Genomic DNA, 27,431 nt, shown 5'->3' on the forward strand with positions numbered 1-27,431 from the left:
CTAATGTGCTAGTAACCTTAAATCATCTCCTAAGTAAATCAAAAGTACATCAAAATTTGAATTCAAACTTGTACCTTTTCAAAGATAAACTATCTATGAAATGCTATTTTAATGACTACTTTTAGAAAAGAATACTTAGTTGAAAAAACACTTGGTTCTCAATGTTCTTAAACTCAACAAACAATTGAAAAAGCAAAGAACACTCTCCAGTGGATCTAGAGCCAAAAGAATGTAAGCCCCAGGATGGGAGCAACCATGGGGCCTGAGAGCCAAGCGGAATAGTCAGAGGAACACGGTTTGATCTTCTAAAGAAACAAGTGCAGCTGTGGGGGGCAGGTGTTTAGTAGACTGTCTCAGATAACCAGTACTAATGTCACTGACCTGTGTTATCTCTGGGATAGAGGAGAGGGAAGGGATGATGGACTCATCACTGATGGAGAGATACTGACAAGTCCTGACTTACCAGAAAAGCCAGCCTAAATTAGTCAGTAATTCTCAGGTAGATGGAGGGATGGCACAACCTAGGACAGGTAGTGTAGCACTTTCCAGTAAGTCTGATGCACAAATCTCAGGTAGAAAAATTTCATTGTACTACTCAATGCTCAGGCCAATGAAGACAAAAACATTGCTATACTTCCCCAAAAACTGAAAATGGAAAGATAAAAACCTCACAGGTTAAAAAGAGTCTTCAAGAGAGCCTGAGTATGGAAGTCCCAGAGAGTCAGGGCCAAGAGGTTCTGTCCAAGACACTGTACTAGTGTCTTGACTATAGCCTTGACTCTACAGTCTATTGTCTTGGCTGTGTGACTGTGGAGAAATTATTTAACTTTTCCAAGTCTGATTTTTTAATTTACAGAATGGACTCTCATGAAGGTTGAATTTGATTTTGAAATGTAAATGGCCTTGTGTGGAACACAGGGAACACTCAGTAAATATTTATCACTAATTAGAAACATGGTTGAAGACAGTAAATGTGTGATTTGGCAGCAATGATATTTTGTCAGATGCATCTCTGGTCCCTCTGACTCTTCAGGAGCTGCAGTCAGTGCTCTAAGCAATGACAAAAGCTTCCGCGGAAACAGTGCCACAGTGCTGACGGCAACACCTGGGCGGGAGACATTTCTGGTAAGAGTAGGAATGTGCAGAACTGATTTTCTCCAGGCTTCCTCCAGGTACATCCCCCAAACTGGATTTTTGCTTGAGAGAGAATGTGTTTATATATGAAGAAAATGGAAAACAAGAGATTATTGGGGACAACTTGTGAAGATGCTGTTGCTACTCTTACTCCTGTGAATGTTTGGCAAGCTTTGAAGTGTATGTCATTAATCAAATTTGCAACAATAGAGCTTCCACCCACCATTTATGAAGCCCTCCACCTGCCAGACATCAAGTTTTTTCCTAATGTTTATACATTGCTGAAGCTCATATGTACTCTCCCTGTGATGATGGTTGAGAATGAATGCTACAAAATTTGGCAAAATCATCTCATACTGTATCAAAGGTAAAGTAACTTAGCTTTGCTTAACATAAATATTAATATAAAACATGATTTGGATTTAATGGTGCACACATATATAAAACCCTGTACAACTAAGTCAGTGCTTCCTACAGATTCAGAAACCATCACAAATACCAGAGAGATTTTAAAAAGGCTTTCTCTTGTATTTGACAGAGAAAAAAATCTGTAAGACATTTTAAAACAACTTATAGAAAAGCTGTAAGATGCATGTAGACCACTTTGCCACTGATTATCTTGAGTACATTAGCCATTGATGATCTGTCTGTATAAGTGGCCCATTTGAACTCTCATGCTTTGTAAAACTAACTGTTCTTCCAAAAGACAGTATTGAAAGTGCCATGTTATACATCTGCGTGATCTCTGCTAATGATCATTTTGGAGCTGTTTTAGTTATTTTTAAAATATATTTTTTTATCCTAACCCAAGGATATGTTTATTGATTTTAGAGAGAGAAGTGAGGGAGGAGAGAGAGAAACATTGAAGTGATTGAAAAATAGGGATTGGTTGCCTCCCACGCATACTCCAATCGGGAATCGAACCCAAAACCCTTTGGAGTATGGGATGATGCTGTGACCAACTGAGTCACCCAGTCAGGGCCCAGTCAAGTCATTTTGGACATAACATTTATTATTTCTGTGGATCCAGGGGTCGGATGTTGAGTTATCAGTTCTTTGAGGAAATGTGGGAGGAAGGAATAAATTTTATAAAATCTTACAATGAAGCTTATGACTATAAACTTCGAATAGCAGTTTTAAGGATGCTATTAAGAATCTGTAATGAACAGTGAAGGATTTCACTGTAGATTCACCGACAAGGATTTCAGTGTAGATTTTATCTTTATTTAATGATCTTTAAGCAACAAGTTATAGTTAAAGATTGAATGGGACAACCTGCCAATTGCTGGTGCACATCTGGAGCTGCTGTTCACATTCCTATGTGGAGCCCATATCTTCATAAGCATTTTAGCAGGTGTGTGTTGAATACTCTGTTTCATGGTCAAGACAGTATCAAGGCCATGGAAACTAGTAACTGATTTGTCTGTTTTATTCTGTTTTTCCATGACTGTATCTACTGCATCTTGATTTATAAGCAAAACCTAGAAAACCTACAAAAATGATACAGAGAATATTGCTGTTATTTTTGTTTTGTATAGTTGATTTCAGTGTAAATAAAATGTGGAAAATTTTGTTTAAAAAATTTTGCAACAATACAAAGCTGGCAAAAATGCAACTTTGAAATAACATTAATAACATTATGAAAAACTGTAGAATGGCTACCATCCACAAATAAAAAAACAACAAGAGCTGGCGAGGATGTGGAGAAAAGGGAACCCTACTGCACTGTCGGTGGGAATGCAGACTGGTGCAGCCACTGTGGAAAGCAGTATGGAGATATCTCAAAAAATTAAAAATGGAAATGCCTTTTGACCTAGCAATCCAATTTCTGGGTATATCCTAAGAATCCTCAAGCACTAATCAGAAACCCTATGTTCATAGCAGCATTATTTACAATAGCCAAGATCTGGAAATAGCTCAACTGCTCATGAGTAGAGAGTGGATAAGCTATGGTACATTTACATAATGGAATACTATGTGACCTTAAAAGTGAAGAAACTCTTATCTTTTGCAATAGCATGGATAGATCTGGAGATTACTCTGCTAACTGAAATAATCCAGTCAGAGAAAGACAAAAACTATAAATCTCACTTATATGTGGAATCTAATTAATAAAATAAACTGACAAACAAAATAGAAACAGAGGCATGGATACATGGAACAGACTAACAGCTGTCAGAGGGGATGGAGGAGAGGGGTCTCAATGAAAGAAGTTCAAGGGATTATCCAAAGGATATATATGCATGACCCATAGACACAGAGAACAGTACAGTGACAATTTTAAAATATGTTTCTTGGCCAATTGTATTTCTTCTTGATAAATCACTTATCCATGTCCTTTGTAGATTTTCTATTAGGTTTGATTAATATTTCCCCACTTAATTTATTAGTTTTTATACATTAAAATATTTATTTGTGACTTTTAATTATTTTCATTCTCATGTACTTAAATAATCAATCCTTTTCCTGCCTGGCTTCTACAATTGTTGTTTTTTCTTTAAAATCCTTCCCAGCACCAAGATTATATAAATATTCCTCCCTATGCTCTTTTCTGTATATTTTTTTCTATTTTTAAACTTTTAATTCATCTTGACTTTATTTCATACGTAAGATGTAAAATAATCTTATATTTAACAAATAGTTCCCCAGTTGTCACATTTTAAAAAATCCACCCTTTAATTTAGAATGTTGATTTAGCCATACTTAGTCATTTCTTAAGCAATTCTTAAGTGATTTAAGGGGATGTCTATTTCAATTATTAAAGTTTCATAATGGGTAATGCCTGGACAGTCAGGGGTGTCCAACCTGCGGCCCACAGGCTGCATGCAGCCCAGGATGCTGTGAATGCAGCCCAACACAAATTGTAAATTCACTTAAAACATTATGAGATTTTTGTGTGATTAGGGGTTACAATATATTTAATGTGTGGCCCAAGATAACCTTCTTCCAGTGTGGCCCAAAGACGTGAAAAGGTTGGACACCCCTGGGTCCCAACTTTTAAGGGTCCCAATCCCTTAAGGACTCTGAGACCAGTGACAAAGGTGCTGCTCTTCACTTAAGCTGGACCAAGAAGAACCCATTTGACTTTGGTGCCAAAAGACTGTTGAACCAGCTCCATCTCCCCTCTTTCCCTCAGTTTCTTCTGTCAAGTATATCTAAGTATTAGAACATCCTCACCAACAACTTCCATTTAAAGTTAGGCATCTCCCCTTTTTCTCCTGCCAGATTAGGGAGAGTGAGAGCAATAGTAAAATATATTTGTTTTATCCAAACATTAAATGCCTTCATCTTCTGTGAAATTACCAAGTTAAGGAAATAAAGTTAACCTCTGAAAACACAGTTAGTTATTAATCAAGTACCCAACTTCAAAACCATTTACTCAGGGAGGAATTTCCAGACAATGTGATGATATACCTAATCCTTCATGTAATTACTAATTTGCTATATAAGACTTTGTAAGTATTAATTTCCCTAAGGGCAGGACACTAGTCTGTCTTGGGTTCCGCTGTACCTAGTACCTCACATAATATCTGCAGTGCAAAGAATGCTCAATACTTTGATTGATTGATTATACTTTTTTTTGGTGGAAAAGGATCTTTTACTTACAATCATATAATTTGTAAAAATAGCTATTGAAATATTTGTCATTACAACTATTACATAGATATTACAAGAACTGAAAATAACACAAGAATAAAAATCTGTACTACTGAAGAAGGCACATAAACATTGTTCCTATTTAGTTTTTTTCTTCTTCTATTAAACCACCAAAACTAATATTTTAGTCTGACAAGCCCATGCTGGAAGTGGCAGGTGGTGGCCACTGACAGGCCCCAGTAGTGGGAGGGGCACAGGGCCTGCTGTGGAGAGGCCCGACCCTCCTCCCCTTTGCTCTTAAGTCTCTAATATCCTGGGCCAAAGACCTCTAGCCTCTGGTGTCTGGGAAGAATGGGAGAATTAAAAAGGAAGCACAGTTCCATGTACCACTTTTTAAATGATCTTCCCCAGAATCTCTTACAAGGCCCAGCATGTGTCACTCTACTTGCCAGGATAATGCAAGCATGTATGAATCAACCTCTCTCCCATTTCCAATGGTGGGGATCCCCCATTACAATATGAGTCCCTGGCACTTCCCCAGTTTTAGTCAAGGTCACTCATTGGTTAAGCAGGAGCTATAACTGCTGATATATATAAAACACCTATAAGGAAATTGTTAATACATGAATCTTCTATGAATTTGTTAGTCCATTTTATTCTAATTCCATTTCATGGTAAATCAGAGTAGTATAAAGTTTTTATTCCCTCTTACAAGATGACTTCTTGGAAGCTCAGCTTCATGTGTGTATCAAACAAAGGAAATGTAAAAGTGAAGAAGATTCTTAAAGTCCATTACATTTCTTGGAAGCACTGTGGCCAAGAGGAAGAAGAATGTCACTCAGATTTCATTTTTAAAGGAGTTCAGATTGCCAGAACTGAATTAGCATTGCTGAATTTCCTGGGATGCCAGGTCCTGTGGCTTCCTTGGGAAGCTCTGCAGCACCCTCCAAATTCCCATCTCCTTTAACATTCTGCCTCCATCTCACCATCCCTGGGCTGCTAGTCCCGGGCCACCCAAAAAGTGTGCAGTCCAAATTCCACCTCAGTGTGAGTGGGGAAGGAAGGTCCAATGAGAAGTAGTTGTCCCCTCTGCTGGGGAAAAGGACCACTTGGTTCCTGGTGATTTGGGGGAAAAGGCTCACTCTTCTGCAGTCACTCTCAACCCAAGACTAATAAAGGTCAGAACCTGAGGTGGGGGTGGGGGGGTATTGTTAAGGGGCACAGGAATGACATAGCTGCCAATTGTGACACAATGGCCACTTGTGACATGGCTGCCAATCATTGGCTCTTGCTCAGCATCTGATGCCGGCATCCCATTTACCTGGGTTGATTGTTTGTCTGTGTTGCTTGTTGTACCTCAGACCTGTCCCTGTCAAGTCTGGGTTGCATCTCTGGGCCCACAGCTCCTTTTCACATGGTGGGTGTTGTGGCTGCTGGTGCAGGCAGCTCCAGCTCACCCTCTAGTCCTGGACCCTGTCCTGCTGACTTCCATTCCCCCGGTGCCCACTGAGCTCTGGCCTTCAGATCAGCAAAACCTCCAATAAAATCTTCATATATGTCTGAAGACTTTGATTTTCTTCATTCAACAGGAAGACTCAACTCTGCCTAAAGAGGTTCCTAAGGAAATGAGACATTTCCCAACCCCTCAGGAGGTCCCAGTTCATCAACCAGAAGACCTTGAGGCAGGAGAACCCTCTTCAACTCAAGAGGATGCCTCAGCTCAGTCTACATTGTCCCTGAGTTGTTGAAATCTTTTATTCTTTATCAAGGAGTTATAGAGTGACATCCATCCCCCACCTTGAAAATGTTTAGTGTTCAATCCAGGAGAAGAGCTCAGCTCTGCTGCAGTTGCCTCTTGCTGGTGTAGAATCTCCTTCAGTCAGTCCAGTGAAGGGTCCAGCTCAGCTTCTACGATTGTCTATGAATCATGAGGTGACAATAGCACCTCTCAATTCAGGTGAAGCTCAGCATCCAGTGTTGTTGGGACATGAGATGGAGGGGTGCAGTTTCTGGAGAAGGCAGCTGCTTTGGCGTTGGGATATTTGTGGACTCTCAAAGCCAAGTGCAAGAGAAATGTGGCATAGAAAACACACCACAATGATTCCTCTAATGAAGATGAGGTTTTTGACAAAATTGGGAAGAGTGGAGCCTCCCCTTCAACAGCCAAGGTTGCTACATCAGACTTGGCTGCTAAAGAGAAAGTGAAAGCCTGACACCACCATGGATTGAACCCCCATCCTCAGGTGACCCAAACGTATCAATATAGTGGCTTAGCTGGTCTCTGGTTGCTATTCAGCTTCAGGCATCTTTTGAAGTCTGTGCTCCCAGGCCTCTGCTCATAGACCTGCGCTGGTCATGGCTGGCAGGCCTGCTGGTGATGACCTTTGACACACCCCTTACCAGGGGAGGGGAAAGGACCAACTGACTTCACTTTCCAGCCTGCTCAGTTTCAAAAGTTCTCGATTGATTAAATGTTGGTATTTTGTTAGTTCTTTGCTTTCTGAAGAGGTTATTATAGTTTCCCTAAAAATAACTGATTTTAATTGGTAATACCATGAATTTATAAACATTTTTTGGAAGAATTGAAATATTTATAATCTTAAATCTTCCCATCTGGGAACATGGATATGGCTTTTCATCAACTGATTCCTCATTTAATGTATCTAAAAAAAGTTTTTTTCTTCTTTTTATGTAATTTGTTCATATCTTCTATTTGTACTCTAAGACTATGATTTGTGTTGCTACTGTGAATGAGATATTTTTCTGTATATTATCTAAGTACTTATTACTGATATATTAAAATACTAATATTTACTTATTTATAAAATAACTGTCCACCTAACTGAATTTTAATTCTAATATTTATACAAATTTTTCTCATTTTCCCAGAAAGATAACTGCATATGAAAATTATATTAATATATGTATGTCTAACAACTATTACAGTAGTTAAGTTCTTAGAAAATATTTTTGATAAATGTGTTATATGGATATGTTGGCTAAATATTTGCTGAATGAATTAATAAATAATAAATATATATTAAAATATATTCAAAAAAATTCTTTAATAAGAGTACAAGAGTTAGTGAAACAAGCTAAAATAACTGATTTAGCATATTGTTATTTATCATTTGTTTTATTCTTTTGTTCTGCAGAGCTATATGTACAAACACTAGCTTAATGTAATGAGAGGAGAAAAACAACATAACTTAATGAAGGTTCCACTTCCATGGAGGATACAAAAAACTTAAAGAAAACATCATAGTCATCCTAACAGTGAGAAAGCTCCAGATAATGAATAGAATCATAATTTGAGTCCTTCAGAGAGTTGAAGTCATAAACCAACCAGATTATGTGGATTTCCAAGGGTTCAGATATCTTCCAGTGAGATGGAACAACTAAATATTTTAACAACTTCTTTTATTTGATTGTACCCTAGAATGACAGTTTAAAATTCCTAGAAGCTTCAGACACATAGTCTACACCAACTCACCTGGTGTTTTCCAAGGGCCTCCCTGCTAGGGGCTCACAGACATTGTTGTCAGACAGGAAACCTGACCCAGTTCCCCTCAAAGAGACAAAGAACGCCAGCCTACGTTTTCAGAGTAGAACCCAAGAGAATCTGTAGGTGTTTCCCTGAACTCTGGGCCCTGCATGAGAACCAGGTGAGGATCAGCAGACCCTGAAGGAGAGCTCACACACCACCTGCACATCTTTGTTCCCCTGCCCATGGACATCGGCACTTCCAGTTCTCAGGCCTTGGACTTGAACAATGATTTATACCACTGGCTCCCCTGATTCTCAGCTTTTGTATTCAGATGGAATTACACTACCAGCTTTCCTGGTTCTCTAGCCGGTAGCTGGTACATTGTAGAATTTCTCAGCCTCTATTATCATGGGAGTCAATCATTCTTTTAACAAATATATAATTTTCTATTGATTCTGTTTCTCTGTGAAATCCTAACACAATTAGTTAATTTTAGTATATCCACACAATGGAATATTACTCATCGATGACAAGGATTCAATCTCAAAAACTTAGGCTAATTAAAACACACACACACACACACACACACACACACACATACACACAAAGACTATGTACTCTATGAATCTATTTGTATGACAACCTATTATAGAAAAGACAAAACTATAAAGATCAGTTTTTCCCTTGGAGGCAAAGAAGGGTGAGAGAAGATTGACTAAAAATTGGCAGGAGTGAGCACTCTGGGTGGAGAAAGTATTCTATGTCTTGGTTATGATGGTTTCATACCTGTAAACATTTGCCACAACTCACAAAGCAGTACACTAAAAAGGGCAAATTTTATTGTCTATAAATCTTACCTTAAAAATGAGAAAATACACATTTAAAAAAGCTATAGCAGAGAGACACAAAGACCTTTTGTGAAAGGGAAGAAATACCACAATGCATACTGAAAACACATCCCTCTCCTCTTAGTTCCCTAGGTGGGAATTCTTGCCTGTAGGAATGGATAGGCATTCCTATAGGCAATTCTTGCCTGTAGGAATGGATAACTACATGCTCGCTGATTAACTATAATCAGACTAAGCACTTTGAATCTCACCTGAAGTCCCTGAGTTCCATGCACCTATATCAAAAATGATACTGGCTAACATTTATTTCATGATCTATGTGTCAGGCCCTGTTTCAGTTCTTTATAGGTACTATTTCATTTAATCCTAAAGACAACTCTATGAGGCAGATGCTATTATTCCTGAATTTAGATGAGATGTACAGCGGCATTAAGACATTAAGCTGAGAGTGGAGAACTGGGATGCCCAAGCACTGACTCTTTGTCTTGGTCCCAGTGTGTTCCTCCATTCATACCACAGCTCACTGCCCAGTCTTCTCCACCCTTCTGAGACCCTCAAAAGCTGACTTGATGTAGGGACCCCACTGAAGATTTCTCTTAGCCTCTCACTTACAGTTAAGTTCAGCCAAAGAAGAAAATGGCAGAGAGGAAGGTCTGTGTATTTATTTCTCTGGTTTCCTCCCTGTAAGGTGGTTGCTAGTGGGAGGACTTCTTCCATCAAAGATCACAACATCTGTTAGGTGCCATACCCCTCTGAGTGCTGGTAAACCACTCGCCTGCCCTCATTCCTCTGGAAGTCCTGGGAATTGCACTAGTTCTGTACATGACCAGGAAAACAGTAAGGCAATTGGGGCATCTAAGTGCTTATACAATCCTAAGATTGACTGCCTCCTTAAATTTCATGCCCTCAGTCCCTTGATGTGCCCATGGTTCCTTATTATCCCGTGTGCCACGTGTTTTCTGGGGCCACTGGCCAATACATATTCTAACTACGAACTACTACTGACCCATGCATGTTGTCTAAATGTGTAACATTGCCTCCTCAGATGCTGATCACAGCCTCAAAGCTCAGGACTCAACTGGAAGCAATGGATTTAAAAAAAAAAACATCAGTGGAAAAAAGAATAAGCATTTGAAAAGTTTTTTTTACATGACAAAATTACTTGTCTATTCTTGAATGGTTTGAAAACTCTTGCTATATTGGGCTCTGATGTATTTTAGAAACAAAAGTAACAATTGAATATAATGCTTTTAGGCAGCATAGGAGTCAATATTAACAAGTATTGAAACAACTAGCATAAGCCTCCCTGTCCACTGGAATGATCTTGGAGTTTGTAACATGCTGGTCGTCCAACAAATTGCATATGGATTCCACCTCAGTATGTCTGAGGTGGGATCCTGAAGCAGACATTTTCACAGGCATTCTGGGTGATTCAGCAGCACGTAATCCATGGATTATATCTAGGGAAGCAACTAGGCTCTCACTCTAATAAAGGTTCAGAGAATAGGCTTATTACTCTAATAAAGATTCAGAGAATAGGCTTATTTTTGCTGATTCCATATTATTTTTTATACGTTCTCAATTATTCAAACCATAATCCAGCTCAATCAGGTTCAGTTGATAGAAGCTGTGGGAATGGCCACTATGGTGGCTAGAAAATAGGGACATTCTAGAATCTAGTGCAAAACCTTGCTAATCCACATCTCTAAATGGCAGGTAAAACAAAATGAAATAAAACAACAACAAACAATATTAGTGAATAATAACTAGAGACTCATGGGTGAAGATTCCTAGAGTGTCTTTAAGGGGTAAAATCGAAGGTGTTCCATGGGTGGAGCTATTTTTAGGCTGGCTGTCTTCATACTGCCCTTCAGTCGTGTTTCCTGGGCCTCTACATATTTGTCAAGTTGACTCTGAGTATGGCATCACACTAGCACTAACCAAAGTTAGACAAATCTTTAAAAATACCAAATTTTTATCTTCAAGCTACTGTAGTCTAAGAAGATAATAAAGATGAGAATAATGCAATGATATATGTGACATAAAATCACCAGTCTTCCTCTGTTTGTTATTTTCCAATCACATTCATGATGATGAAATCTATCATCTACTTAACTTAAAATATTTCCTATACCTCAATAAAAATAAAAAATAAAATATTTCTTATCTTTGCAACTACATACATTTCAGCCAGCTACACAGTAAACACACTAGAGAACTTTGAGTATACATTTCTTTGTTTGGAATGACAGTTTGCATTTTTTGATAACATATGCTTAAATAATACAGCATTATCTGTCTTAGAAGAATCTTCCTTGTAGTTGTTTTCTATTGAATATTTTGTGTGAGGAAAATTTGCAAGCTGAATGCTACATTAACATATTCACTTAATAAGACCATGAGATGACATGTAAAGCCCTGGATGCCCCTTCCTTTCCAAATTGAAAAAAAAAATCTATTCAAAATGGCACTTTCAGGTTTTCAGGCAAAAAATATCATGCAGCAATCTAAGGGTAGACTAGGCGAAGCAACAATACTGCATTGTTGTCTCACCTTTCAGCGTAAGCAAGTCAAGGTCTGTAGCTGAAAATATTCAATGGCTGCATTAAATGACTCTGGTTCCAATTTTTTTTCAGTGGATTATGATGACTTGGAGCTACAAAGCAAATAATCTCAATGTTGTAGAATTCTGTTCTGTACCACTTGACTTTCAGAAACAACCATTTCATAAAAGTCCTATTTACTTTTGCTTTAATTTACAATAATTGAAATTTTAATAAGGATTTTGCAGCAATACCAGGCATCACACACTGCCAGGGAGAAATTATAACTTTATTGCAGCCTACACTGACAGCCAACTCATAAAAATGAATGACATTCTATATCATAACATCTCATAGGCTGTTCAGAATGTTAATAGCTTACTTCATCTTTCTTTAGCATAATGAAGCAGACAGTGTAACAATATTCAATGCTGAAAATGAAGATTAAGAAAATTTGAATTGAGGCAGGAAAGTAACATTTAACAGGATTCAGACAACATTCAGATTAAAAGTTTCAATTAAAACACTATTAGCAAGCTTTTTATCACAGAAGCAAAGCTTTGTCACCCAAGACCAATCACTATTTTGAAAAATGTTTATCTCTAGAAATACTTAGTTCTTCAGACTCTGTTTGTAAAATGTTATAAAGCTTCTTACCCAGTTCAGCACTGAAAAGATTCATTGTATCACATGGAAATATAACAGGTCATTGAGTTAAAATAATTGTAAAGGATGTCTTTTGGATACATCACTAAAATAATGCTTATGTCTATGAAAACCATTCTTTAATCCCATAGCTTTGAACTTCTACATTTAAAAAAATTCTGTAGGGTATTTTTGGATTGAGATTAACTAAAAAATAGTTGAGGCACTTGAGTTTGTAAAATGTATATATGAAATATAAATGTAAATTGTATATAAATACAAAATATATATTATATATGTTTCATTTCTATATGTACGGAATGGAAAATGGCAGTGGCCACGAAGGATAAATGAATCAAAGTTAGATACTCTTAGTAGCATACAGAACTTGAAATTGGTTATCCACCTTTGTGAAGTTATATTGAAACACCAAATTTTTAGTTGTCTGTATCTTTGTATAGAAACGAGAAATTTATTTTTGTCATCTTTTTATGCATTTGAATGAAGTATCAGTACAGAGAAGTTTTAGTGCATTGTGTTGCCCAGCTGCCCACGTGATGCAGACAGACCAAGTGACCAAGGCTAGCCACAGACTGCGATGAACGTGCTTTTTGCTCTCTGAAGTGGAATACAATGTAAGGAAGACATAAGCTGATTAGGGGTGAATCAGCTGTGTCTGATAGACTTCTGCTTCCAACAACATAATAAGAGAGGATAACAATGTGCCATATTTGAGTGTTGTCATATCACCTGTGTAGCTTATTTATGATGTCAGAAGAAATCAAAATACTGGAAAATACAATGTGTTGTATTACATTTTAAAGTAACTAAGATTTATGATACTCTAGTTAAATTTGTTCTTCACTTTTCAAGATGTTAGAATATTGTCAGTACCATTTAATCCTTTAATGAGTGCTATATCATAATTAGTAATTTGATATTCCTGAAAGTTGTCTAGTTGCATTTCTTAAATTTCTTTTCATTCCATTTTATTTGGGTGGCATTTCTTTTTATTCCATTTTATTTGGATGGTATTTTATGTTTTCCCTATTCAGATTAATGCAGAATTTCTTTTTTTTAAAGATTGTATTTATTTTTTAGAGAGGTAAGGGAGAGAGAAAGAGAGAGAAACCTCAATGTGCGGTTGCTGGGGCCATGGCCTGCAACCCAGGCATGTGCCCTGACTGGGAATCGAACCTGCGACACTTTGGTTCGCAGCTTGTGCTCAATCCACTGAGGTACGCCAGCCAGGGCAGATTAATGCAGAATTTCTTGACCATACAAACTAAACTATTTTATTTTCTGATCTATGCTAGTTGCCCATTTGTTTCCATGTACTTCCTGTCCAAGATCTTCACATTACAGCTTGCTGTTTCTGTCAGTGCTTCAATTACTGTGGACTCTCATGGGTAGTTAAAAATTTTATGATGGTACTATTACACTACATTGAAATAGATGTCATAATTTGTTGAATTCTTTGAATTGATCACATTCTGCTAATTTTTTCTGGAATGTTCTCCTTATACCCATCCATTGAATTTAATATTTGTTTCATTAATGTACTATACATTTTTATGTGCAACTTCTGGTTATGAATAAAAGAAAGAATTACTTTTATTTTCTTTCCTTTTCATAATTATATATACTATTATCCACATTGTGTTTTGGATCCAAATCTTGGGAAACTAAAGTTTATTCTTTCTTTTTAGAGATGGTAACCTCTAAACTTTATCCTTTTCTATGGTAAGATTTTTATTTTTTATTTTTTATACTATTACAGATGTCCCCACCCCTCCTTTTCCCAGCTCCACCCAGCTCTTGCCCACCTTCCCTCTGGCCATCACCACACTGTTGTCTGTGTCTCGAGGTTATGCATACATGCTCTTTGGCTGATCCCTTCCCCTTCTCTACAGTAAGTTTTAAGTAAGATCTGCTGTTGTTAACTATTAGTGTCTTTGAGATTATAGAATTTAGTGTTCATTCTCACAAGGACAAAAAGAAACACATATTTTCCAAAGGATTAAATGGGGAATAAAAGACTTTGACTTCCTTTATGTCCCTAGCCATAATTGCTGTACAGGTATAAGTAAGTTAATATTTCAGCACATTAACTTGTCTCAGTCATAAAATGGGCATATCCTCTTTGTTTTACTTTCTAAGTTAGATTGACCTATTCTTCCTCTTTTCTTTCTTGTCAAATTGAAGCAATTTCAATTTACTAAATTTCAAAAGAGTAAAATAAACTTTAGGATGGACATGGATGAAATAAAAAATGGGGGACACAAGGAAGGAACAGTGAGCCCAGTTCAGTGAAGCAGTAAAACAGTGCAGAAACATAAGGAGTTAGATTTCAAGTATGGCCCAGAAACGCATACGACATGGTGACTATAGCACGTATCTTGGAGTCATATTAATACAGATTTGAATCACATTTACAGTGTGGCTTTTGGCACATTACTTATTTTCCTTTGTGTCAGATTTTGTTCTGCTTTGCTTTGATAAATAAAAAGAATAATGAAAACTGGCTCTGAATATGCGTATAAGAATTAAATAGAGCCAATGAAGAAAGTAACAAATAATAGGAATTTAAAATAATCAACTATTTGTATTTGTATGTACAACTGTCCATTCATTGAGATCTAATGACAAAATTATATGAAACAAAGAAAATCTACCCTGGTAGTATAACCAAAAAGTGACCTTTCTGTTTCAGAATATTTTAGTGAAGTTTTCCTCCATATTGAGAGTCTGCATTTATGTAAAACTCAAACAGCTCACCTATAAAATAGCTCAAAGTAGCTCTTCTGAAAAATGTTCCTATCAGAAAGAAAGTGCTTTGAAGTTGATGAATGTAAAATGGTCTAGTTGTGCAAATCTAGATGTGCAGTTTTCTGATACAACTGTAGAACTCATCTGATAAAATAACATTATAAATCATTGCAAATGTACACTTTGTAGCTTCTGAAAATCAAATTGACATTCTTGTCTGAGTTGTGAAAATTATTTATTATGGTTTTGGCAGTGTCATGTAGTAAACGCTTCTGGTGCAGTAGGGGAAGGAAAGACATAAATCTTTCTGACTAATGATTTAAATAAAGGTATGGTTTGATTTCATTTAAATCTCATTGATCTTAACTCTAATGAATTTGTGATTAGGTGTGAGTGGCAATGCATAAGGCAAACAATTCAAGTAGTTTAGAAGCTGATGTAGCAAGATATAGTATATTCATCAAAGGGCCTCTAGCTTTGTGCTCCTTGTAAAGAAAGAAACCTGGAAACTCATTGGAAATAATGAACTAATTTGGGTGGTACTCTGGAAACAAACCCATAGGTAATGACATACCAGACTTACCATTCTGATGAGTGAGTCATAAACAGTACTATAAAAAGAATATAGTTTAGTTAGCTTATAAAATAAAAATGAAAAGAAAAAATAGAATGAAAGAACCCACAGATATACAATCTAGACTAGCTTGGTTAGCTTATAAAATAAGAATGAGAAGAAAAAAATAGAGCCAAAGAACTTACAGATCTATAATCTAGAGAAAACTGTGTCTGGCAGTGCCCTGGCTTATTGAACTTGTTGGCATTGGAACCACTCCAAACTTGGTTTGAATTTCGACATAGTGCACTGTTAGCTGTGCTGTTATCTTTAACAAGTCCCTTAACATCTCAGCCTCAGCGTGGTCTTCGGTAAATAGTGTAATGGATAATGGATTTAATAGGGCAATGGGGACATGAAAATAAGTGTGATATAATAAATATATTTTTCTTATTTAATAACTACACAATATGAAGAAATAAAGGCAATAAAATATATATGAATAAGCCAGTTAATACTGTGTGCAACTAGGGTTTAGTTATGCTATAGACTCTCTGCAAGATACAAAACATGTCTTATAATCTTGATCTTATAACTGTCCATTTGAGAATGAGGAAACTATACTTCACTTACTGATCTCTTGATTTTATTTACTGATTGAGGGATATACCTGGAGGTATTAACTTCCTGGCATTTCTTGCCTGCCAGGAGGAATACCTAAAACAGCTTTTTTTAAACCAGAGTGCAGCAAGAATTTTTAAAACACACAATACCTGACTATTTAATCAGGGGTACTGACCCCTTTTCCCTTAGACTGTCAAATAAAAAATGACAACAGCCAACACAACAACAGCCATCTAGCGTGAATGCTGTTTCTTGAACCGTAAATATATAGGTCAAATAATAGGGTTGCATCTTATTGGTCACATCACATAATAAGGCTGCATCTGATTGGTTAATTCTTGGTACCAGAAACCCTTATGTACAAGAATAGGCATCTTTTTTTTTTTTACAAAGTCATTTTGGAGCAAAAAAGGTAATTACTATTATTTTCTGTACATTAATAAAAAATATGCCTATTTTTTGTCAGATTGGCAAAAATATAGTTTTGGTGTGCCACAGAATTTTAGTAATTAGTTTATGTGTGCCATGAGATAAAAAAGATTGAAAATCACTGGCCCAGAGAATGCCCTAAGGCGGGAAGGTATTTATGAAGAAGGCTCTTTGGAATATATGGGAACTGTCAAATGCAGATGTCAGTGATTTCCAGGATGGCCTTGAATGACATGAGTAGAGAATGATAGCATCTGTTAAAGAGAGTGAACAAGATGTACAAGATCTCTGCTCTCATGGCAGTTGTGCAACAAACAAGTAAATAAATGGATGAGGTAATTTCTGACAGCAAAAGAAATATGCTATAAAAATAAAGCAGAATTGTGTGCTAAAGCATGATGGCTATAGGATGAGGAAAAGAAAGGAGAATGAGAAGAGGCCATATTAGTTTTAGTTATCAAGTCTCTCTGAAATGGAAGAGTGTGAAATAAGTTCTGCAGAAATCTGGGAGTAGAACATTCCAAAAAGAGTGAACTATGAGAACAAAGACCCTACGGCAGGATCAATTTTGGCACACTCAACAATCAGAAAAAGGGAGCAGAGGAAAGAAGGGGTAGAGGGTGACTGGAGATAAAATTAGAGAGGGGTCAGATTATATGGATCTTAAAGGACAAGATAAAATCATTTAGGTTTTATCCTAATACAGTGGAAATCCATGGATCATTTTAAGCATGAAAAAATGATATGATCTAATTTATAATTTTAAAAATCATTTGGGTTAACCCTGGACAGTGTGCCTCAGTTGGTTGGAGCATTGTTTCATAAACTGAAAGGTCACACATTAGACTCCGAGTCAGGGCACATGCCTACATTTCAGGTTCCGTCCCCAGTTGCGGTGTGGATGGGAGACAGCCAATCGATGCTTTTCTTTCACATCACTGTTTCTCCCTATCTCTCTCCCTTCCTTCACCTCTCTCTAAAGTTCATAAGCATGTCCTCAAGTGAGGATAAAAAACCATTTGAGTTACTCTATAAATACAAATTTCTTAGAGAAACAAGAAGGTAGGGGATCATCACAATAAGCAGTGCTGACAAAATATGATATTTCTTGGACTAGATTGGTAGCAGTAGAGATGGAAGAAGCAAATGGATGGAAATATATTTTGAATCTTTAATTCACTGAACCTGTTGATAGACTGGAGCATAGAAAGTAAATATTATTCTACTATAGATCACTGAAAGCCAGAGAAATGCAAGGGAAAACAGAGTATTAGGAGTCCCAGAAACTTTGTTTTTGACTTGATTTTAAATCTATCTAATTTAAATGCATGATTGTATAGTCAAACAGCTGTTTTACATTTCAGCTTCCTCATTTCTGAAGTGGTATCAATAATAGCATCCCTACATCAGAGGTGCTAAAATTTATAATTATAGAGGTACAAGAGTCTTGTCAATTTCAATGTATTATATAAATTCAAGTTATTATTAGGGATGCCCTAAGTTGCTTTTAAAAAGTTCTATGTCATTACTTGCTGCTCTTTTATAACCTTTTATTTATGATAATTAATGTGATTAGCATGCTAATTTTCTACAGTTGCACCTTAAAGCAATTGTGCAACAGTTGTAATTTTAAAAATTGGGAAAATAAGTAAATGTCAACCTGTAATAAAATCTAAATGGGTCCTTGATGAATGTTGATGGTGACTGGTAATTTACCTGATCAAATATTATAACTGCCCAGTTACTTTGGAATAGCTGATTTCTCAAAATAATTACCATGTTCAGCATATTGAAGTGTCATCAGAGGAAATTTTAACACATAGTGATTTTTAATTGCTAATTTAAATATCATCTTTATTAATGAAATAGTAGTATTTTAATTCAGATTGTTATGTTCAAAAAGAGAGGTACCTTTACATACTATAGGGTGCACTGTTATGCAGTGATGAGACTCCTTGGTTCTTTCTGGGTGATTAGCACTGCTGTGACCTATAATGCAGTTGTAGGTAGCTGTTGCAGTACAAGAGGCATGCTATTTCTTGCTTGTTTTTAATAATACTTTCCTCTTGATAAAGATAAAATCTTATTGGGATAGAGCTAAAAAGCAGTTAAATACAGCCCTGTACCTGGAACTTAGCAAATTTTAAATATAAGATGTATTTAAGAAATCAGTCTGAGTTTTAAAGCTTTGGGGTGGGGGCCATTCCTCTCACATTCTGCAAACTTGACTGGCACCTCCCCTCACTGTTGATCTGCTAGCCTTGCTTTATGGGGCTCCTAGTGTCCCCACTCTTCTGATTCCTGGTGCCTTGCCAAGATATGAGAAAAATCTGAGACAGACTGAGTAGTGTGGCTCTGGGGTGGGAACCACTCCCCTCACCTTACCCCAAGCCTGACTGGCACTTCTGCCTCACAGGAGATCCACTAGCCTCATCTTCATGACTCCTGATGGCCCCACTCTGGTGATAGAGCTCCTGGCAGAATCTGGGACAGACTGAGTTGGGCTCTGAAACAGGGGCCATTTTTCCCTCTCATGTCTGAGTGGTAAAGAGCCTCCCTTCACCCAGCCAAATCTTGCTCTATTTAGGCCTGATAAAGTCTGCTGGCCTCACCCTGATGACTCTGTGATACCCTGCACCACCACAAAAATACACAAGCACCCTGCAGAGGCAGCTAGGCTTGGTATACCCTGGAATATTTGCTGAGTGGTCTCAGACCCAGGACTGGCACTAAATTGAACCTGTTTATCAGTCTGGTAAACACCACTTACCTCTACCTGGTGACTCACTGAGAACCTACCTTGTGCAACTTGAGTACTGCCAGAGGCTCTTTCAGTGACTAAGCTTAACAGGTAGCCATAGGTGGAGGTGAGCAAAGGTGGACCTTTGGATGCCTTGGGACATTTGCTGACCTGCCCCCAGGCCTGGTGCTGGTGAAAGGCAGCCCTGGTACGCAGCTTGATCCTTCTCATGCACACCCAAGCCTAGCAAAGGCAGACACAAACTTGATCGTTTTGTATCTCCAAACAGAATACCCACAGTGAGTCACAGGCAGAATCTGACATTGGCCAGCACCAGAGTCCTTCCCAAGAAGCCCCAGAACCAACAAACCCAGAGGCCAGCTTTAGGCAACATCAGAGCCGGATCCAATTAGCTATACAAGTAGCAAATGCAAAGGGAGAGCTCAGCAGGCAACAGAACCTGCTCAGTTAAATTATTTGTGTGAGTAGCACCTGCATAGCAGCTCATATACTATGGTCAGGTTGATTCTCACAGTTGGCCTGAGGGTCAATCCCACACACAAACTGGCCAATAAAAATCAAGACTCAGTTATAACAGGAGGGCCCACATAACCCACAGAAGGACATTCCTGGAGTACCCATCTCAGGTGATTAAGGAACCTGCACCACAGGAACCCAAAGGAAACCTACTATGTAAATTCACTCTTATGGGAGTCATAGCAGATTTAACATACATAAAAACAAACACAAAGAGGCAGCTAAAACAAGGAGACAAAGAAACGTGCCCCAAGTGAAAGAACAGGAGAAATCTCCAGAAAAAAAGGGTTAAAATATATGGAGGCAAGCAATTTATCAGCTATAGACTTTAAAAAGTTATAAGAATGCTTCAGAAACTTAGGGAAAACTATAACAGCATGAAAAAGGCATAGTGACCATAAAAAAGAACTACTTAGAAATGAATGCAATGTCTGAAATAAAGAATACATTAGAAGGAATAAAAAGAACTGAATCAGTGACTGGAAAGGTAAGGTAGCAGAAAATATCTAAAAGAGCAGCAAATTGAAAAAAATTTATAAAAACAAGATAATTTAAGGAACCTTTGAGACAACTTGAAACATAACAAACTCCCACATTACAGGGGTACCCCAAGGAGAAGATAAAGATCAAGGGATGGAAAACCTATTTGGAGAAAAAAAACCTGAAAACTTCCCTAACTTAGTGAAGGAAAAAGAGACACAAATCCAGGAAGCACAGAGTCCCAGACAGGTTAAACCCCAAAAGGCCCACAATAAGACACACCATAATTAAAATGGCAAAGGTTAAAGACAAAGAACCTTTAAAACAGCAAGAGAACAGAATCTTAAAAACAGCAAGAGACATTTATCTACAAGAGAGCTCCCATAAGACTCTCAGCTAATTCTCAATAGAAACATTTTAAGCCAGAAAGTATTTGCATAAAATATTCAATGTGATGAAAAGCAAGGACCTACAGCCAAGACTAGTTTATCCAACAAGGCTGTCATTTCAAACTGAAAGACAAACACCTTCATAGACAAGAAAAGCCTAAAGGTGTTTGCTACCATCAAACCAGTATTAAAAGAAATGCTTAAGAGTTTCTTGAAGAAAGAAGAAAAAGCAGAATGAGGAAGAGGAAGAAGAGGAGGAGGAGGAAGGGGCAAAGGAAAGAGGGAGAGGAGGAAACAAAGGAGGAGAAGGAAAAGGAGAAGAAGGAGAAACAACAGGAGAAACAACAGAAGGATAGTTAAAAGAATAAAGTGCAATAAATATGCACCTATCAACAATCACTTCAGATGTAAATGGCTTAAATGCTTCAATCAAAAGACACAGGGAAGTTGAATGGATAAGAAAACAAGACCCATACATATTGGGTGGTGAACACACAGTATATATGCTGTCTACAAGAAACCCACCTAAGAATGAAAGATACACACCTACTAAAAGTAAAGGGATGGAAAAAGATAGTTCATACAAAGGAAAATGAAAAACTTCTGGGATAGCAATAGTTATATCTGACAAAATAGTCTTTGAAACAAAGGCTATAGTATGAGACAAAGACTCTATATAATGATAAAGGGAGCAGTCCAAGAAGAGGATATAAGCCTTGTAAACATTTATACATCCAACATAAAAGCAGCTAAATATATAAAGCAAGTCTTATCTTGATGGACACAAAGGGAGAAATGAGCAGTAATACAGTTATACTGGGTCACTTTAACACCTTATTGATATCAATACATAGATCTTCCAAAGAGAAAATCAACAAGGAAATAGGGGCCTTAAATGGCACTCAAGATCAGATGGATTCAATTGATATCTTCAGAGCATTTCACCCCAAAGTAGCAGAACATACATCCTTATCAAGTGCAAATGGAACATGTTCTAGGATAGACCACATGTTAGGACACAAAAATAAGTCTCAATTAATTTTAAAAGATTGAAATCATATCAAATATCTTATCTGGTCATAACACTATGAAACTGGAAGTTAATTTCAATCAAGAAAGTGAAAAACATAAAAACATGGAGGCTAAATAACATATTACTAAACAATGAATGGGTTAACAATGAAATTATAAAAGAAATCAAAAGATGTTTTGAAAATGAGAATACAAAAGCCCCAAATTTATTGCACACAGTGAAAGTAGTCCTAAAAGGGAAATTCATAGCATTACAGGTCTTCTTTAAGACACAAGAAAGTCTCATAAAAAATCTAACTTTACACATAAAGAAAAGTTGAAAAAAACAAGCAAAGCCCAAAATGAGAAGAAGAAAGGAAATAAGAAATACCAGAGCAGAAATAAATGAAACACAACCCAAAAAAGCCGTATAAAGGATAAACAGGATAGATATAAAGGATGCAAGTTTGGTACAATAGCTGCAAATCAATAAATGTGATGCAGCACATAAACAAAATGAAGAATAAAATCACATGATCATATCAATAGATGCAGAAAAGGCATTTAGTAAAATTCAGCACCAATTTATGATAAAAACTCTCAGCAAAGTGGAAATAGAGGAACATACATCAGTGTAATACAGGCCATATATCAAAAACTCACAGTCAACATCACATTCAATGGGTAAAAACTACAAGCATTTGTCTTAAGATAGGGAACAGGAAGGGATGCCTGCTTTTGCCACTCTTATTCAGCACAGTGCTGGAAGTCCTAGCCACAACAATCAGACAACAAAAAGAAATAAAAGGCATCCAAATTGGAAAGGAAAAAGTAAAACTGTCATTATTTGCAGATGACAAGATACTGTATATAGAGAACCCTATAGATTACAACAAAAAATAAAGTAAAAACTAGAATTGATAAATGAATTCAGTATAGTAGCAGGATACAAATTAAAATTAAATATCCAGAAATCAGTTGCATTTTTATACACCAATAATGAACTATTAGAAAGAAAAACAAAGAAAACAATCCCATTTACAATTGCATCCAAAAAATAAAAATACATAAGAATAAATTTAATAAAAGATGTAAAACACCTCTACTTGGTAAATTGTAAGACACTAAAGAAAGAAATTGATGATACAAATAACTGGAATCATACATTGTGTTCTTGAATAGTAAGAATTAACATCATTAAATGTCCATACTATCCAAAGCAATCTATAGATTCAATGCAATTTCTATTAAGATACCAATGTCATATTTCACCTAACTAGAATAAATAACCCACAGATTTATATGGAACCACAAAAGACACCAAACAGCAACAATGATCTTGAGAAAGAACAACTTGGAGGAATCTCCCTACCTGATAACAAATAAGACCACAGTAATCAGAACAGCTAACTGTTCTGATTAGTGACATAAAAACAGACATAGAGATTAATGGAACAGAATCGAGAGCCCAGAAATAAACCCATGCCTTTAGAATCAAATAGCATTTGACAAAGGAGGGAAAAATATACAATAAAAGTATTCTATTCAACAAATGATGTGGGGAAAATTGAACAGATATGTGCAAAAAATTAAAGTAGACCACCTTCTAACACCACACACAAGAATAAACTGAAAATGGGTTAAAGACTTCAGTGTTAGACTTAAATCCATAAAATCCCAGAAGAAAACATAGGCAGTAAAATCTCAGACATTTCTTGTAGTAATATTTTTTCTGATATATCTCCTTGGGCAAGAGAAACAAAAGAAAAAATAAACAAATGATACTATATCAAACTAAAAAGTTTTTGCACAATGAAGGGAACAATCAACAAAATAGACAATCCCACTGAATGACAGAAATTATTCAGCAATGATACATCTGATAATGTATTAACATCCAAAATTTTTAAAGAGTTGTATAAATTTATACAAGTCAACAGAGTAAAAAACAAATAATCCAATTTAAAATTGGGCAAAGGTCTTGAATAGGTGTTTTCCAAAGAGGACAGACAGATGTCCAATAGACATATGAAAAGATGCTCAATGTCACTAATCAGAGAGTTGCAAATTAAAACCAAAATGAGATATCACCTCACACCTGTCAGAATGGTTATCATCAATAAATCAACAAATAACAGTTGGTGGCAACTTGTTGGTGGCAATGCTGATTGGTGCAGCCAGTATGGAGTTACCTCAAAAAATTAAAAATGAGCCCTGGCTGATGTGGCTCAGTGGATTGAGCACTGGCCTGTGAACCATAGTGTCCCCAGTTCAATTCCCAGTCCCGGGCACATGTCTGCAGGTCCCCAGTAGAGGCATGTGAGATGCAACATCACATTGATGATTCTCTCCCTCTTTCTCTCTCCCTTCTTCCCCTTTCTAAAAATAAATAAATAAAATCTTTAATTTTAAAAAAATTAAAAATGAGCCCTGGCCTGGTAGCTCAGTTGGTTAGAGCATCATCACAATGCACTGAGGTTGTGGGTTCAATCCCCAGTCAGGGCACATACAAGAGTCAATCAATAACTACATAAATAAGTGGAAAAAAGTTTATTTCTCTCTCCCTCTTTCCTTTCTTCTCTCCTCTCTCTCTAAAATCAATCAATCAAAAATTTTTTAAAAATTAAAAATGAAGCTCTCTTATGACCCAGTATTTCCACTTCTGGAATGTATCTAAAGAAACCCAAAACACTGATTCTAAAAGATATGTGCACTACATATAACACTACAATGAACAGATATATCTTTTCTATATATCTTTTCTATATATCTGTTCATTGTAGTGTTATTTATAATAGACAGGAATTGGAGGCAGCCAAGTGCCCATTATTAGATGACTTGATTAAAAAAAAAAAAGAGAGTGTTGCACATTTACATAATGGAATACTGCTCAGACATAAAAATGAAGGACATCTTACGACAGGGTAGATGGACCTGGAAAGTATTATGCCAAGTGAAATAAGCCAGTCAGAGAAAGACAAGTACCATACGATTTCACCAATGAACAAAATAAACAAAATAGAAACAGATTCATAGATACAAATAACAGACTGACAAATCTCAGAGGGGAGAAGGTTTGAGGGGCTGGATGAAAAAGGTGAAGGGATTAAGCCCCCTCCAAAAAAAAAAAAAAAAAAACAAAAAACAACCCTCATAGACACCGATAACAGAGTGGTGATTATCAGAGGGAAAAGGGGTGGGGGGAGGTAAAGGGGGGGTAAATTTTGACAGATGGAGATCTGACATGGGGTAGTAAACACAATACAATATACTTGCACACTTGAAACCTATATAATTTTTAACCAATGTCACCCCAATAAATTTTAAAATAAATTAAATATTGAACTTTTCCAAAAAAAGAAGTCTGTCTCTATCTCTCTGTTTTCTGAGATTTATATGTTCGATTTCATCAGGTCTTTAAACAAACTATAGAAGTATACTGACAATATAGTGTTAGATATTTTTCATTGCTCATGAAACCTTTGAATTTTGGTTAGTCTTGTGTCTTGCTTTCCAAAGCATAATTCTCACAGATACCATCAGTTCAAGAAATCCAGAGAGAAAGAGTTTACAATTCTGACTTGAAAATGAATTAGAGAAACACGAAGTAATTGCCTGGAATAACTGTGTGGGAAGTTGTGACAAATTTAAAGGGACAGAGGTAGACTAGAAATAAACATCATTTTTCCAGTGTTTGGAGTTACCTCCTGGTGATATTGTTTTTTTGAGCACGATCAAAAAGATGTCGCTAGGATCAGTTTCAGTTTGAAAATCTAGTCCAGGAAAACAATGTAGTCTTTAATGGCTCAAAAGTGCTTATTCCTAGTTCTTCCTTACATTTTTAATCTGTAATCACAACTCTGCACCACTTACTGTTAAAACATAAGATATAAGACACTACAGATTCAGAGAACATTTTTCATTAATCCTCTCAGTGTTTTACAAACTAAAGATATAAAACATGGGTAGAATATTAAAAAGTTTACATATTGCAATTTAAAAATTAAAGAGTGAAAAAAATTTTGAACACTTCACTGAAGAAAATATACAAATGGCAATAAGTAGATAAAAACATGGTCAGCATCATTAGTCATTACTGAAGGGCGAATTAAAACCACAAAGAAACGCCACTGTCAATACAGGGTGGGGCAAAAGTAGGTTCACAGTTGTGAGTACGTGAGACAGTTTATTCTTGTGTTATTATATATTAATTATGTTATTTTCTATACGAACAACCATAAACTTACTTTTAACCCACTCTGTGTGCTCAATTGACTAAAATTTAAAAATCAAATAAAACTGAAAATACCAAGTGCTAATGAGGCTATTCAGCAAAAGAACTCTCCTACTTTGTTGGTGGGGAATGCAGAATGATATAGCAATATTAAAAAACAGTTTGGTAGTTTCTTATAACATCAAACATTTACTTACGAATGACCCAGAAATTACTCTCTTAAGAATTTACCTCAAAAGGGATGTAAGGAGTCCATGTAAATACCAATATGCAAATGTTTATAGCATCATTATTCACAATGTCCTATCAATCAGCTCTTGATGAACAAATTCTGATACATACAATAATTTAATATTAGCAATTCTTTTTAAAAAGCTTCAAATCCATGCAACACATGGATGAATCTCACAAAAGATGCAAAAGATTATGAACTATTCCATTCCATTTATATAGTATCCTAGAAAAGCAAAACAGTGAGGACAGATTCAGATGACTGATTGCCAGGGGCTGTAGGTAGGGTTCAGGGATTTAGCACAATGGGACATGAAAGAACTCAATGGCATGATAGAAATATTCTGTATCTTGATTGTGGTGGTGGTTGCATCATTGTACATACTTGCCAACATCATAGAACTCCAGATTTACAAAAGGTAACTTTTAATGAATGTAGATTATGCATCAATAAATGTGATTTCAAAAAAGTATTAACATGACCTTACAAACAACTTTGTAGAAATAATTTGAATATTTAGAATAAATGGATACAATTGAAGAGAAATGTTACTAAAACACACAGAAAAAATATAAAATCTGAGTAATCTGATATGTGTTAACAAAATAAGATATTTACTATATTCAGTTTTGTAATATTTCACTTAAGAAATCAGCAGCAACTTCTTTTAAAAATTTAAGAAAGTGATAATAATTCTAGTCTAACACTTACAAAGAATAGAAACTGTGGAAACCCTTTCCAACACATTTTATGAAGCCAACATTATCTTGATAGAAAAACTGACAAGGCGCTATATAAAAGAAAAGCACAATCCAGTCTCATAAAAACTGATGTAAAAATCCTACATAAATATTACAGAACAAATTCAGTAACACCTAAAAAAGCTTCATATATCCTGAAAGATTTCTTTTTATTCCAGAAATGCAAGAATGTTATAATATTTGAATATCAATATCACCTTTGATTTTGATAATTGTACTGTAGCTATGTGAGATGTGTTTTTTCTTTAGTATTTTTTTATTGATTATGCCATTACAGTTGTTCCAGCTTTTTCTCCTTTTCCCCACCTCCACCCACTCCACCCCCTGCTACTGCAAGCATCTGCACACCGTGGTCCATGTCCATGGGCTGTGCATAAACGCTCTTCAGTTCATCCCTTCAGCATCTTCCATCCTGCCC

The sequence above is a fragment of the Phyllostomus discolor genome, chromosome 1, assembly GCF_004126475.2.
Source record: "Phyllostomus discolor isolate MPI-MPIP mPhyDis1 chromosome 1, mPhyDis1.pri.v3, whole genome shotgun sequence".
Taxonomy (NCBI): Eukaryota; Metazoa; Chordata; class Mammalia; order Chiroptera; family Phyllostomidae; genus Phyllostomus; species Phyllostomus discolor.